We start from the raw sequence: 16,718 nt of genomic DNA on the forward strand, positions 1-16,718 counted from the left end.
AATGCAGAGGGACTACTTGTAATGGAACAAGAGCATAAATTGATGTCTCCTCTATAGTGCTGGCCTATACACCCTGTCATGGTTGATGGGTGCGGTACCTGCCAAGCGTGACCCATTCAAGTGAATGAGGCCGCTCTGGAAGTGCTCTGTAACCTTCTGCAGTACAGCAAGCAAGGGGTTAAACAGGCAGCAGTGTGTTGCTTTCCCACCACCTGCTTTAACCCCTTGGACCAAGCAGAAGCATGCAGTTGCGGGGCACTGGCAGAGTGGCCCATTTACTTGAATGGGTCTCAACTAACAGGTGGTAGCACCCACCAAAACAGGGGGTGTAATTCCTACTGTGGCACATGTATACTTTTGGCTGCTGCCTCAGAGGAAGGAAAGAGGACTGGCAGATAAACTGAGGCTGCGAGTGGACCTCTGCATCTAGGAGAAAGAGATACACAGTGGCAGCCATTCCAGAGCCTCAGGCGATGTGATGGGTACAGGTTAAGTCTGCTTCCTAATTGAGGAGCCAGATGCTAAGGACACTGACCAGAGTACACTTTGCAAGTGAGCAGAAGGAGATCCCCTGCTGACATACAGTGGTGAGAGGCCCCTGGTCAACCCTGCATTACACCTGGATAAAAGATGGATGGTGTTCTCTGCAAGAAACACAATGATAGTGCCGGCATCTGTTCTTAAAGGGACATTACCTTTAGCGCTGCTTCATAATGGTTGGCCAGCCGATGAAATAGAGTAGTATTTTATTGACTGCTGAATGGTTATTGTGGTATGTCTCCCCCTAGTTACGTTTTCCCAGTATATGGCTTAGAAAGAGTTTTTGTTCTATAACAATTTATGTTTTTGCAACATATTACTCCTATTGCTTAATCATTGCAGTATAGTGCTCTCATTAACCATTACCATGTACTTTTTCTGTTCACCTTGTTGCAATATACTTTTTTCTATTGCTTAATAAGTTGCTGTGTCATTCCTACTGTTTGCACCTTGAGCCATTGGGGCACAGCTACCTGAAACTAAACTGAAAAGAAACAACTGAGCTAAACTTAGTAACTTTGACATCAGGTTTTCAGTATGTGAAGGACAGCAAGCTATTTCGCTAAGAAAATGTTCAGCACCAACTTACTTTCCAGGTTTGATATGCCATGTGACCACATGCCAAGAGCCCAAACTAGAGCATGTGAAAAGGTGTGACAATAAACCATGTCCTTTAGGGACACCTACCTTTTACCATACCCGCCATTCAATGCACTACCATGGCACACTTTCAGTGATTTAGCTACAGAAATCTGTGCATGCCATTAATGCGTTAGTTAGCTGTGTTTGCAACCAAGGCCATATGTTTCAGGACTTCCATTGAAAGTACTAGCCTACATAAGAAACATAAGAAAATGGCTTATAATGCAAATTTAGGCAAAGAAGTATATCAGGTGCAACCACAAGCCTATAAATGTTTTATCATGAGTTAGATTAGGGGTCTCCTTTGCTTGCCTTTATCCAGCCCTTGGGGCACTATTCCTCCCATTGACACCAATGATGGGGCACTATTCCTCCCACTGACACCAATGATGTAATTTTTTTTACTCTCACTGATCACCAAGCCTATGGCATTGTTTACTCCTACTGATGCAAGGGCATTTTCGACTCCCACTTGCCACAGTCCAGCCCTCCTAAAGTCTGAAGGACAGTAAACTGACCCTTTGTTTCGAAAGTTTGGAGACCCCCTGAGCTAGATCATGAACAGTGGAGGTGCTTGATTAATCTGTTCTGCATAAATAAATAAAAGTGAAAGATGGCGAATATGTGGATTAGCATGCCTAACCCTTTAACCCACAAGGCGCCAGTCAATAAAAATCTTACCAACTACATCGTATTTTTCTCAGCTGGGCCATCTTTTATGGCATACATAGGTATTAGTAACTATGATTTCTATTGCACCCATGGCCCTAGGAGCTGCCTCTCTTTTAGGAAAACAGCTAAGGGTGAAGTTTTCTCCTTTGTTCCTCCTCCTGTACTGCTACCTGCCTTATTTATTTTATTCCTTCAGATCTTATTAGCTTTCTTCAGCTTTTATTTCTTACCTAGTGAAAATCTCCACTTTCACTCTCATTCAGCTTTCCGCTCTGCTTTCAAGCATGCATTGATTACTCTTATTCTGAAAAATCCATCCGTTCCTAATCCATCTTCTACTTCAAATCTTTGCTCTGCCTTTAACGTCATTACTCCTTAAAGGAACACTGTTACTATTTGATTACTTGGTTTAATTTCAACACCATTTTCCACATACATATATGACAGCTAAGTGAAGATCTTAGTTTAGATTATTGGCACTCGGGTTTATCTTTTTATTGTATGTACAACCAAAGATACTCGCCACAAATGTATGATATACAATTCAGCATATGATCCAAAAGACCCTTTATTGATAAGTGCTTTTTAGCCTTGCCACATATGCATGTCATGGCTGGACATCATTCAGCTATTATTAAGTTAGGTCTAAAAAGTGGAGGAAAAGCAGCTGATTTATTATAGGCAAATAGATGATTTACTTTGCAAATAGAGTTGCACTGTGCAATCATGTGCAAGCAAAAAAAGTATTTTGTGAGTATTCTCTGTGAATTTTCACCACGCTCACTAAACTATTGGAAAAATTCCCTTGAAAAGTGAATAGCTATTTGCCTTTAGTAAAGAAACCCCATAGCCTCAGTGTTGCATTAGACAAAGGATACAGCTGTCCTACTCAAGTAAGTAAGCAACTAGGGATAATTTACTTCACAAAAGCTAGGGAGAGTGGGTAAGTTACTTAACTCTTACACCTTTGGATCAATATTAATTGTTCTGAAAACCAGCCAGGAATTTGAAGTCAAAGTAAATTAGCAGAATTCAAACTTCTCATATGATGTAACATATCATAGGCAAAGGTCGCCTTCAATGAAAACTTACTGTCAAAATAATCTTTGGATCTATACTCACCGACCACTTTATTAGGTACACCTTACTAGTATAGGGGTTTGACCCCCTTTTGCCTTAATTTTTCATGGCATAGATTCAACAAGGTTTTGGAAACATTCCTCAGATATTTTGGTCCATATTGATATGATGGCATCACACAGTTGCTGCTGATTTTTCGGTTGCACATCCATGATGCGAATCTCCCATTTTACCACATCCCAAAGGTTCTCTATTGGATTGAGATCTGGTGATTGTGGAGGCCATTGGAGTACAGTGAACTTACTGTCATGTACAAGAAACCAGTTTGAGATGATTTGAGCTTTGTGACTTAGTGCATTATCCTGCTGGAAGTAGCCATCAGAAAATGGATACACTGTAGTCATAAAAGGATGGACATGGTCAGCAACAATACTCAGGTAGACCGTGGCATTTAAAAAGATGCTCAGTTGGTACTAAGGTTCCCAAAGTGTGCCAAGAAAGTGGCCTGAAGTGGCCCAGTGTGGTCTTCTGCTGCTGTAGCCCATCTGCTTCAAGGGTCGACATGTTGTGCATTCAGAGATTATATTCTGCATACCTTGTTTGTAAATGAGTGGTTATTTTAGTTACTGTTGCCTTTCTACCATCTCAAACCAGTCTGCCCATTCTCCTCTGACATCAACAAGGCATTTTTTTCTACACAGCTGCTGCTCACTGGATATTTTCTTTTTTTCGGCGCATTCTCTGTAAACCCTAGAGAAGGTTGTGTGTGAAAATCCAGTTAGATCAGCAGTTTTTGAAATACTCAGACCAGCCCATCTGGCACAGCCATGCCACATTCAAAATCACTTAAATCCCCTTTCTTCCCCATTCTGATGCTAGGTTTGATCTTCAGCAAGTCATCCTCTCCCTGTCTAGATGCCTAAATGCATTGAGTTGCTGCCATGTGATTGGCTGATTAGCAATTTGTGTTACAAAGCAATTGAACAGGTGTACCCAATAAAGAGGCCGGTGAGTGTATATACACTGGGAAAGGTAATCATTGATAAATCTTGCATAGGAGAGTGAAAAGAAAGTGCCTCTTAGTGCAGTTTGAACTCATTTATTGAAAATTTAAAATTAGGCCAGTCACATGTACAGATAAAAGACAGGCTCATAATCACAGTGCAGCCAAAAAGGATGTCCAATCCCCCATCCAGGTCAGGGCTTTCACCCAGCAGAGGATAGGTGCCGGGCAAGATGGCATCTCGATTTCTATAACCACCGTGGAATGCAACCAGGAAGTGGAGGTGACGTAGGGCACTAACGCATTTCAAAGCATGCACGCTCCTTTATTAAACTGGAAGGCACAGTGGAGAGAGCTGCAATTAATAGAAAAGTCACCGTGGGACTAAAAGGTCCAACAGAACTCCAAACAAAATCACTACATTTTAATACACAAATATTCCAAAAATATCACAATAATGCCTAGGTATGTAAATAGCTAAAATACATTATACATTGGCAGTAACATAAGCCACAAGACTTACATAATAAAAAATGTGATAAATATTAATATTAAAAATCTGATCAATGATTATTTAAAATATATAAGGATTCATATATAATATTAGTATTATTATACAGGATTTATATAGCACCAACAGTGTGTACAGCACTTTACAATATATAGGGAGACAAGACATCAACAATACAGTTAAATAGAAGAGGGTTAGGAGGGCCCTGCTCCTTGGAGCTTACAATCTAAGATATATATATGTAAAAAACATTCTGGTTCATGTGTATTTACTATTGCTGTCATCTAAGGTATCAGCAATATAAAAGACAACACCAAAAAATAATACATATCATTAATACATGTATGTCAAATGCTTTTGTGTTCACATGTCAGAATCTTAAATATCCGAATTGAGCAGATTAGAATACTCCTCTGATTGGCAGAAGGCACAAATACAATACAGTACATATCTTGACAGGCCACTCACCCTACCATGTGATGCGGTGATCCAAAGACCTATGGGCCACAGTGTCCACATAAGAACTTGAACATACTCTGCCTTCCTTAACTTGGAAGTGGAAATAACACCTGACTGAATTCCAACATCTTGCTGGTCAAGGGTGGAGTAGAAGAGTTGGAAGCATCAGACTTTGACCTTTAACCTGGTGATGACATTCAAGTCTGATGTAAAGGCGCACAGCAGCAAGGAAAATTGCAAACACCTTGGGAAGAAGACCCTGGAGGTGTGCTACAACTGCCCATTCCAGGCATGCCAGTCTACGATCCTTTTAAAAGGAAGAAAAATGGATTCCTGCACTGTTAAATACTCAAATCCATCTAGACTCACAAAGAGTTCCATAAATTGGGTTTTCAAAAAGCTGGTCCAAGTTTATGATCCACAAATGTCTCTGCCAATATATGTTCAATAGTGGCTGTCTCTTTTTCTTTCACCGTTATCGCCAAGGCTCACAGGAGCAACCTTGGATTCTGACAATATTACACAGCCCAATGGTCACCCAGCTCAGGTCTATGATCCCACAGTACAGCCCATTTAACCACCATCCAATGGCACACCTAAAGACAAATGCTTTGATTCCCATCCCAGATGATGGAACAAAAAATATATCACTGAGGCACTCGCAGAGATCTAACTTCTGAAGATGTACACTTTGCACAGGTTGGGTCTGAATAGTCTAAAAACTTGCCCATTTACAGACACAGGCCCTAATAACTTTATTTCGTACAACTTCTTGGGTTATTGGAAATGCCCATGGAGTATAAGTTCCTCACCACCCCTCCCTCTGGAGGTCACACCTAAAGAGGCAGAGGTAGCTGTGATCTTCAGCCAGCTGAGAGGTCCTCCACGGTTAGAACCATCATGTGGGGAACTGGGCAGGAGCTTAATAGCATGAATCTTACCAATATAGAGGATTTAATTTCCCAATGCCATGCTAAATTAGCCTTAAATTTGACTGAGGGGCATGCAGAATATCCAGGCTAATCACTTACTAGCCACCTAATAAAGAAAACCACCCTCAACCTTCCTGCACCTAAAATAACCACACAATTCTCCTTTTATGGTGTCAAACGGCCATAGCAGCCCATTTATTTTACATAACAACTATTACATAGCAATGCATCAAGTACAATAAATGTATTAATCGAACAGTAATGAGACCAACTGGGTCCAAGGTCTTTGAAGGCCCCGAGCTGCTACTACACCGCCTTGGGGACAATGCGACAGCTACGTAGTCCCAGATACAGCCCATTAACTACAAAATTACCAATGTAACCTTATAATTGGGAAGGGACACTCATACCTACAATGGGCCCAACCCAAAATCCTCTAAAATGTTACTCCAGCGCCGCCTTCGAAGACCCAGCGACCCTGCCACAGCACATGAGTGTGAGCCTGCCAGGGCTCCAGGTATGACCAGAGGTGTGTGGACCGACACAGGGAAACACAGACTTCAGGTATAGCGTGTAACACAATATAATTTATTAAAGACAACACAAACATAAACGCAGTCCAAACAATCAAACTCAACACTTACATAAATATGTACAACCAGGTACAGTAAACCTTAAACTAATAGGTACCAGTGCAGTCAGGGCTGGAGAGGTGGAGAGGTCAGGCAGGCCGAGCCCACAGCACGGATTTCCTCAGGGCGCGGGGTCTAAGTCCCAGCCTACTATTCACCAGGGCCCCTGATGGTGGGGATGGACTTGGTGCAGACTGGAACCAGGCCGCGACCCCTGAGTGCGTCTGGCTGTGGTAGAGAGTACTGGCAGGGGAGTGCAGGAACTGAGTCTGATGGGAAGAGGCAGGCAGACTTACTAGAGGTGATCCGTGCGGGATGGATAAATCGTCGGGTGAAGTAAGCGTAGTCAGACAGGTCGGGTCGTTAATGTGCGGGCAGCGTGGTACAGGAGGAGCAAGCAGAGAATGGTCGGGGTCACAAGCCAGGTTCAGCAGGTAGTGGGCAGCGCGGTACCGAGGATCAGGCAGAAGGATGGTCAGGCAAGCCAGGGGTTCAACAGGAAACGGTCAGCAGAGGTCAGGATCAAAGCAGGGTCAGGAACGAGGCAGGAACACAGGATACCAGGTACAGGGGCTCATGGGAAACATACACCAAGGCCCTGATCACAGGCCTGGTCATTCCTTAAGTACACCTCCTGCAATCAGCCCAGGTGTTGGCTGACTACAGGAGTGAGCTTCTGGCTGCTGAGAGTACCCGCTGGTCAGCCCTGGTACTGCAGCCCACATGGCAGGTGTTGTCCCACCACCAGTGCTGAGTCCATTCCTGACAGAGCCCTTACACACGTGTAGACCTCCAAAACCCGCAACGCCCACTGGATACCATCCTGGAGGCCCAAAGACCACAAATCAATGCCAACAGCCTTGAGCTGCACACCATCTGCCCTCAAAAACTGCCACTACTTCACTTCCAAATCCCAATGACAGACTGCTAGGCCACTATTCTGCACAAAAAAGTGCCACCTCCTTGTTGACTTTAATCCTGTCTTTATTGAGTTTCTCAACCAAGTGAGCCAGGCACCAAGAAGACCGCACCACCATGTCCGTGCAGACAATAACAGTATTTGGAAAAAAGGACCAAAGGCGCAAAAAAAAAAAAAAAAAAAAATCGAACTTAATGTCCCAGATCAACTCATGCATAGAGTGCAAGCTGTGATCATTGCCACCTACATGTAAAACAACAACATCCAGAGGCCTGTCAAACTGGGAATGATGGTGGATTTCAGAGACAACCCTGGATCACAATATTCCAGACACACCAATCCAACGAAGCCTGGCCTCGCTCTGAGAAAAACTCAATTGCCGACCCTCCCTCCGAACTTCTGCCTGCCTAGCTCCCCAAAAGACGAAAGAATTGCTCAGGATCCACACCAAGCAGACTTCAGAACCTGCAATAAGAAAACAAAAGGGGGGGGGGTAGTATAACACCCTCAACACACATCCCCAAACACATGCCATAGAAAGACAATAAGGTAAACTACCTCATGAGTACCAGCTAAGAAGAAACAACCTCAACTAATTGCATTCCGTATCCATCACAATAGCAGAGGATGCACGTATAAGCAGAACCTAGCTGAATCCCAGCGCCCTATGCGTTGAAAAATCTGATCGTCCAAGCCGCACTGGGCAGCCTCTGTAGCCGCACCAATTCTAAATGAATGGGACAAGTAGTGTTCAGTATTCAAAGCAGACCGCAAACACTGCCCCAAATTGGAAACAAGACAGTGCAGTCCCATTCTCATGAAGAAAGAAAATCCCAGGAAGATCGGATCTCAACCGGATAAACTCCCCAACAGCCTGAACTGGACAGACCTGGCACAAGGGGACCTCAGACAGCTCAGTCCAAGAGCCTCGACAATTGGTCCATTTTTGACTTTCGCAGAAAAATACCCAATCTTTTTCCCCGCAACACCACATTACAAACACCCAAACCATTCTCACCCCGCGTGTTCTCAACCCCCCCCCCACTCAAAAAAGCCCCAAAAAAGGCCAGTGCAAGTGTCGCCAGAAAAAGAGCAGTTTCAAAGAGCGATGAACAAATTCCATCCAACCAGCCCACCACATCATGGAGAACCACAAAAGAATCCGGGCGTGTGGCATCCTGAAACAAACAGCTTTCCAATAATCCCGCATAGCCTGCCGAAGAAGGAAATCCTTCGTAACATCACATTGACCCCACAGTTTCAACCAGTCAGTTTGCGTGTCATCAACAAAGTGGATATACCAGACTCAAAATTCCAACCAATGAAATAAACGAGGTACAGGACATCATCCATTTGGGAGCCACTCCCAACTTCTCTAACCAGATCCTGCATTCCCGCCAAACCATGTTGTAAAAGGCCCAAGTGGACTTGCAAACCGATCGCTGAATCAGCACTGTGGAAGAGGCAAGGCGATGCTCCACAAGTGATCTGGGCAAGGGATTCCATGCTGCTCTATCTCCGGTGCCAGCCAGTGGAATCTGTCCCACTGAAAACGAGACAGAGCATCAGCCAATGAGTTATCAACACCCGGAACATGAACAGCTGAAACAAAACAATTAAGACGTAAACAGTTAATGGCATGTACAACACTCAAATTGTCACAACGGAATTTAATGCATTTATTCCAAAAGCCAGGACCCCATAAAACCATGGATAAAATGATTGGAAAAAGTTCCAACAAAGTCAGATTGCGCAACAACCCCATCTCCCTCCATTGCATTGGCCACTGACCTGCGCACCACTGGCCCTGACAATACACCCCAAAACCAGCAGAGCCTGCCACATCAGTAAACAATTCTAGATCAAAATTGGACACGGCCCAGTCCAACCAAAGGGATCTGCCATTGTAGGAATTGAGAAATGTCCGCCACACCCTTTAGTTGTCTTGTAGCTCGCAAGTCAGCCTAATGTGATGATGTGGGGCGGATACTCTGGCTGTGGCAGTGGCCAAGTGCCTGCAAAAAATACACCCCATGGGTATGATGCGGTAGGTAAAATTCAACTTACTCAATAAAGACTGTAAATTATGAAATTTAATTTTCCTGCACTTGCCAACCACAGACACCATCCCGCGGAGATCCTCCAGTTTATCCAGAAGCAAAACGGCATTCTATGGCCTCAGTATCAATAACAAGCCCCCAAAAAACACAACTCTGTGGTCGGACCCTCTCTCTTATCCGGAGCTAAAGGGACACCAAAATACTCAAAAACATGTTGAACCATGATCAGTAGAGATGCACAGATGGCACTTCCCGGGGGCCAATACACAGAAAATCATCCAAATAATGGACGATGGATGTGAGCCCAGAAACACCCCGCACAGCCCATTCCAAAAAGGAACTGAATTTTGCAAACAGGGAACAGGAAATGGCACAGCCCATAGGTAAACACCAGTCCACAAAAACGTGCCTGAGCCATTTGCAACCATTTGAAATATAAAAAACCTTACAAAGATCCAGATCAATAGTATGATTCACTGAACCCCCTCTCGGATACGACAAATGATGGATGAGTCTATATTTATTGGGCTCCTTCTTAGAAACAGCACCCAAAGGCGAAACCGGCAGGTAAACAAACAGGCCAGCCATGCAACACCTCCGTGCCCAGCTTAGCAAGAACAACATCCGGATGCAAATGTGATGATCTCAAATCATCACATGTGGGAGGAGCAACCTGCAATGTACACGATATCAAAAAACCTTCTAAGAAACCTCATTGCAACAGGTGAGCCTCCGCCCGACTAGAATACCCTTTTAAAAATGGTAGCATCCTTCCTACCTTCACCGGTGTCCTCCCTTCTTCCAGCATCACCACCTCTCCCCTTTCAGTGTTTAAAGCAGCAGGACAAGGCATGGGACACCCAACAGCCCAAGCACTCATGATGGAAACGGCATGCGGATGCAAACTTGCATGATCCCTCGTTAAATTGCCAGCATTATCTTTTACGGTGGGTGGCCGACTGCTCAGAGGAAGGCTGCACCACCAGCCCCCCCTGGAAAGGGATGAGCAGTAGTCCACACAGGTGTCATCAGTATCATCCACAAGCAAAAATACTTGTGGTCCCACTGCTTGGAAGGCCAAACTGCCTTGCATTGCCGAAACGTCTCGTCATAGCGCAACCACGTGACCCCCCCCATAAATCCTCTGAGCTTCCCCAATGGAATCCATGTAACAAAAAAGAGGGGAACAATGTTCCAGAGCCTTTTCACCAATAACGCTCACCAAGATGGCAAACGCCTGTGGCCAATTACAGAATGTACGGGAATCAGTTGATACAACCTTTTTTCCTCCTCCTCATTCTTGCTCTTGTCCGGCTTCACTTTGTCCAGGTTGAATTTCTCCAACGGCAACAAAGAAAAGATCTCTACATACTCACCCTTCCAAATGCGCTCTTTTACCTCTGGTTTCAGATGAGCTCCTGAGGGCCCCTCAATGCAAACATAGACGTCACATTTAGCCACATCCATCAATCGTACCCCATCAATCCCTGATACCGCCTTGTCCCTACCGTTGACCCCAGAACCACCAACATCCTTTTCCCCCACCGCAGTCTCAGAGCCAGAGCTGAAGGAAATGCCCGTCGCAGGGTCCGCTGCTTGCATAGTAGCAGAAGAAGACCCAGAGGCCTTTGAGGTGGTCGGGGGCAACACCTGAGGGGAAACCACAGCATCACTGACACTACCACCCACTGCCAAAGCACTTCCCTCAGACGCCTCAGCCTGCACAGCTGACCACGTGGCCAAAGGTGGCGTTGGAACCCTAGCTGAAACCCCTGCCTCACAATGCATTAGCACATCCTTAAAACCAGCCAGCAGTATGCTGAGAACCCCTTCATTGCCTAGCGATCCCCCCAAAGATGATGGCAAGGCAACCCTCACACTAATGGCCCTGCCAGCTGCTGACGGTTGGTCCCATCTCCTGAGCCCTGGCGGCGCCCTTAATATGACATCATCAGCTGCCGCCACTGCACCGTAGCTCAGAGCCTCTGCACTGTCCTTCCCTCTTTGGGCTTGCTGGGAGGCAGAGGAAACCCCAGAAGCTGAAGACTAGTCCTGCAGTACGGTGGTACCCACCCCGACATGCTGCAAAGCCAGAGAAACCCCTAGTTATCTTCTGCCAGGGGGCAGGGTCCCAGCTGGCCCCAGAGGATGACTGGCACCAGACGACACCTCTCTCTCGCACTGGGTCACCACTGCCACAGGTGAAGAGCCCTCAGAACCAGCCGCACGGCCCCAGAAAAGCAGTGAGTCAGCAGGGGTGCGAGTGGCAGAAGAGGTGCCCCTGCTGGGGTTCTGCCAATGACGGGGATTCTTCCCAGCCCCTGCACCAGGGGAAGCAGGCCATCGCTTCACTGGCGGGGCTGGAGAGTCCCTGAAGGGGTTCCCAGAGTGGCTCCGAACCCGCGCGGTCTCATCCGGACTGAAGCACACAAGGGCACAGACATCTGAGCACATGGGCACCCGGGAGGGAGGTCAGGAGACATGGGCCTGGGCTCTTGCAGCAGATCTGACAGTCTCTCACGAAGCCACCCAGGGCCTGTTGCCTCCACTGCAACCCTCAGCTGGGAAATCATGCTGTCTAAGTCACCCATGGTCTATTTTGTTGCAGGTAAGGGACTGGTGGGTGAAGAAACCTCACCAGTGCTGCCACGAGCTCTGACTGACTCCCGACAAATCCAGCTTCCTCTCCTCATCCTGGAGACCCTCCCTATTTTACTCAAACTTCCCATCAGGTAAGCCACCACCTTTATTAATTAATATACACCCAACCCTACTATATATCTGTGCCTTGTCTGCAAGCTCCAGTCATGCTGGGCCTCCCCTTAGCTTTGCTCAGTTCCAGACCTTGTACTAGACCTCCATAAAGGCTATTTACAAATCCCACTTGCATTGCAGGCCAGGAGCTTAACAACTTTCATTATGCATCTGGGATTTTTCCACTTTTAAGATATGCCTTCTGGACTGTGCCTGTTTTCTAAAAAATAACGGTCACTGTTTTTTCAGGAATACCTAATATAATAATTTTTTTGGATGATATCCTTATCCTTGCACTCTCTCTAGAGGAACACAATTCTATCCTTACTCAAGTTTTTCACAAACTGATGGAATACAACCCCATCATAAAAGAAGAAAATTGTTTTTTCCCCACAAACTGAGGTAGGCTTTGTAAGCCACAGACTCTCATCACAGGGTATAAAAGCCAACACTGAAGATATACACAATTCTAAAAACCCAAATGAACTCTGCTCTCAATGTGAATAATACCTACAAATTAATTATATCATCCATGTCTTTATGGACCTTGCTTTGTGCACTGGTGTGCAGTTATGTTGGAACAGGAAGGGGCCATCCCCAAACTGTTCCCACATAGTTGGCTGCATGAAATTGTTCAAAATGTCTTGATATGCTGATGCCTTAAGAGTTCCCTTCACTGGAACTAAGGGGCCAAGTCCAAACCCTAAATCAAACCCCACACCATAATCCCCCCTCCACCAAACTTTACACTTAGCACAATGCAGTCAGGCAAATACTGTTCTCCTGGTAACCACCAAACCCAGACACGTCCATCAGATTTCCACACAGAGCAGTGTGATTCATCACTCCAGAGAACATGTCTCCACTTCTCTAGAGTGCAGTGGTGACGTGCTCTACACCACTGCATGCAACGCTTTGCATTGCATTTGGGGCTTGGATACAGCTGCTTGCCCATGGAAATCCATTCCATTAAGCTCTCTAAGCACTGTTATTGTGCTAATCTGAAGGCCACATGAAGTTTGGAGGTCTTTACCTCTGCAGACAGTTGGCGACTTCTGTGCACTGTGTGCTTCAGCCTGAGCTGACCCGCTCTGTCATTTTATCTGGCCTACCACTTTGTGGTTGAATTGCTGTTGTTCCCAGTTGTTTCCACTTGGTTATAATACCACTTACAGTTGACCGTGGAATATTTAGTAGGAAGGAAATTTCACAGATGGCCTTATTGCACAGGTGGCAACCAATCACGGTACCACTCTTGAATTCACTGAGCTCCTGACAGCGACCCATTCTTTCAAAAATGTTTGTAGAAGCAGTCTGCATGCCTAGGTGCTTGATTTTATACACCTGTGGCCATGGAGGTGATTGGAACATTTGGACCCAATAATTTGGAGGGGTGTCCCAATACTCTTGGTATATATAGTATATACGCACACACATACACATACATACATACACACACAATATATATAATAATATTATACATATAAATGTGTAGCTCTATCCCTTTGTACATAAATAATCCTACATAAATGGTAAGGAAACTATGTGCAACTGCTTCCCAAAACACCATGTATGATGCAGCAAAGGGACACTCTTGTCCACTCTTACCATAGATCATGCATCGCTTACCAGAGGATGAGATCCCTTAATTATATGAGGACATATGCGCTTACCCATCATCACAGGGTAAAGTATAATAGGCAGATTCCACAAACAGACAATTTGCTCCTCAGAATGGTTCCAAAACATAAATATAAATTATGGCCAAGTCAGGAAAAAGACAAACTACACATACCATAACACTGCAAAAAAAAAAAAGTTTATTCGGCAAAGCATAAGCTCACAAAGATATGCAATGAAACAACATGTACACCATATACCATATCACGCTGCTTAGCCTGCATGAGCGATGGTATCAGAACATATGCTCTGCCCTAAGCCCATTCCTGGTCCTGGGATAACCCGGCAGCCCAATGCAAACAAAGGGGCTGGAGTTGGTTGCTAGATTGCTGGTGGCCGCAGGTATCCTAGCATCTACAACGTTGAGGGGAAAGTTGTGATACATTAGAGGTGTTTTTATTACTGCCAATAATGAATGACTTCTTGCACACTCAGAGGTTTGCTACAGCAGTCGAACAGGCCATTTGGTGAAGAAACACAAACAGCGTGCAGTCAACCCTGAACTCAAACCTCAAACGCATTGCCCTGAACTCAAACCTCAAACCTCGAACGCATTGCCCTGAACTCAAACCTCGAACGCATTGCCCTGAACTCAAACCTCGAACGCATTGCCCTGAACTCAAACCTCGAACGCATTGCCCTGAACTCAAACCTCGAACGCATTGCCCTGAACTCAAACCTCGAACGCATTACCCTGAACTCAAACCTCGAACGCATTACCCTGAACTCAAACCTCGAACGCATTGCCCTGAACTCAAACCTCGAACGCATTACCCTGAACTCAAACCTCGAACGCATTGCCCTGTACTCAAACCTCGAACGCATCGCCCTGAACTCAAACCTCGAACGCATCGCCCTGAACTCAAACCTCGAACGCATCGCCCTGAACTCAAACCTCGGACGCATCGCCCTAAACTCAAACCTCGAACGCATCGCCCTGAACTCAAACCTCGAACGCATCGCCCTAAACTCAAACCTCAAACGCATCGCCCTGAACTCAAACCTCGAACGCATCGCCCTGAACTCAAACCTCGAACGCATCGCCCTAAACTCAAACCTCGGACGCATTGCCCTGAACTCAAACCTCGAACGCATCGCCCTGAACTCAAACCTCGAACGCATTGCCCTAAACTCAAACCTTAAACGCATTGCCCTGAACTCAAACCTCGAACGCATTGCCCTAAACTCAAACCTTGAATGCATTGCCCTGAACTCAAACCTCATCCCTAGTCATGAAGGAATATTGGCCTTCTCTTTTGAAAACGATAGCTATCTGGCTGTCATGGTGATCCTTCACCTGATCTATCTGATCCAGAATAAATATTCAGATCAGCAATTCTTAGTTCACATTGACTTTACTTGTTACATGGTTGTTCTTGGTCTCTGATATGTCTGTGGTATAATCATAGCGGTATGATGATTATTTATTCAAACTGTTATTTTTTGCACACAGGCAAATGCATTATGGATTTTTGTCTTTGAGAAAGGAAAAACAGGAGAGTTTGCCAAATTATTTGTCCTTTTCTGCCTTGTTTATTCTGTAAAATGACCCAAGCAGTGAGAAATAAGCACTTCATTGTTAGGAACTGATGAGCAAAATATATTGTAAAGTGCTGAGAAAACTGTTGGCGCTATATAAATCCTGTATAATAATAATAAAAATAGCTTAACTATACAGAAAATGTGTTTAGAAATAAATGCTTACTCACCTCAAATGACCACTAGGGGCTGCAACAACATTTCCAAAAAGCTTCAAGCTGGATTTGACTTTCTACTCTTCCTCACTGTCTCGCTTGAGAGGTTACACTCATTGGCAGACATCCCCCATCTATGACCTGTGATCAGTGACTTACACAAAGAAATGGAGCTTTAATTTATAATGCATGGGACAAACCTCTGAGGACTGCAGTTGAACCTGTTAGTTTTGTTTGCTGCACCCACGTAGCATGTGTAACTGGCTGCATCAGTAGTGCCATTATACATCTTTGAGAAAAGAAAAAAAAAGGAAGCATGAACAAGAAGGGGGAGCAAGGAATGGTTATGCGACACTAAATAGCTACGCTCCCTTCCTTGCATTCTAGTGGTCACAGTAATGGAAATGTCAGTAATATGCTCAATGCATTGATGTTACCTTTGTTTTAGAAAAACCTACAGCAGCTGATATTTTTTCACTGCATATCTACTTTTGAAGTACAATTACACTTACTGAAGAATAGTAAACCCTGGCCACATCTTGCATAATGTGTTTTTAGCAAAACCTGCTAGACATGAAATACTGTATATAATGTGACATTTAAAAATCTAATTAGATAGATTCCATTAAAATAGAAACACTTATTTTGTCTAAGTACCTTCTGTTTAGTAGCACACAACAACCCACCATCTTTCCCCTTGAAAATTAAAGCAAGGCTATAAAACTATTGCTTACAGTAGCCATCAGACTGCAACAATACCAGTAAACTTTTGTAAAAATATTTTATATTATATATATATATATATATATATATATATATATATATATATATACACACATACATACATACACTATATTGCCAAAAGTATTGGGACACCCCTCCAAATCATTGGATTCAGGTGGCCACATCACCTCCATGGCCACATATGTATAAAATCTAGCACCTGGGCATGCAGACCATATATCCATTTTTCATCTGTCTGTTTATGGATTAGGAATTGGCACCCATGTATTTCTATGGACTAGCGGATGTAAACAGATAATCATTTACATCCGTTAATGTCCACATCCGCTAAAATTCGTTTTTTTTAATGGAAGAAAACCCTAATTTTTTTCTTAAAAAACAAATCGGAACAAATGA

At 44.5% G+C, this 16,718-nt stretch overlaps 1 long non-coding RNA gene across 1 annotated transcript; it reads right to left on the reverse strand.

Moving 5' to 3' along the window:
• Positions 1–4,017: 4,017 nt before the first annotated feature.
• Positions 4,018–15,787, reverse strand: LOC149467654 (uncharacterized). Its single transcript, XR_016311893.1, has 2 exons — positions 15,594–15,787; positions 4,018–4,292 (listed from the first exon to the last, which is right to left on the reverse strand). It is a non-coding gene; the product is annotated as an uncharacterized LOC149467654 (long non-coding RNA).
• Between the last annotated feature and the right edge of the window lie 931 nt (positions 15,788–16,718).

The sequence above is a fragment of the Staurois parvus genome, unplaced genomic scaffold (assembly GCF_062004578.1).
Source record: "Staurois parvus isolate SC_StPar_1 unplaced genomic scaffold, SC_StPar_1.0 ptg000104l, whole genome shotgun sequence".
NCBI classification, from domain to species: domain Eukaryota; kingdom Metazoa; phylum Chordata; class Amphibia; order Anura; family Ranidae; genus Staurois; species Staurois parvus.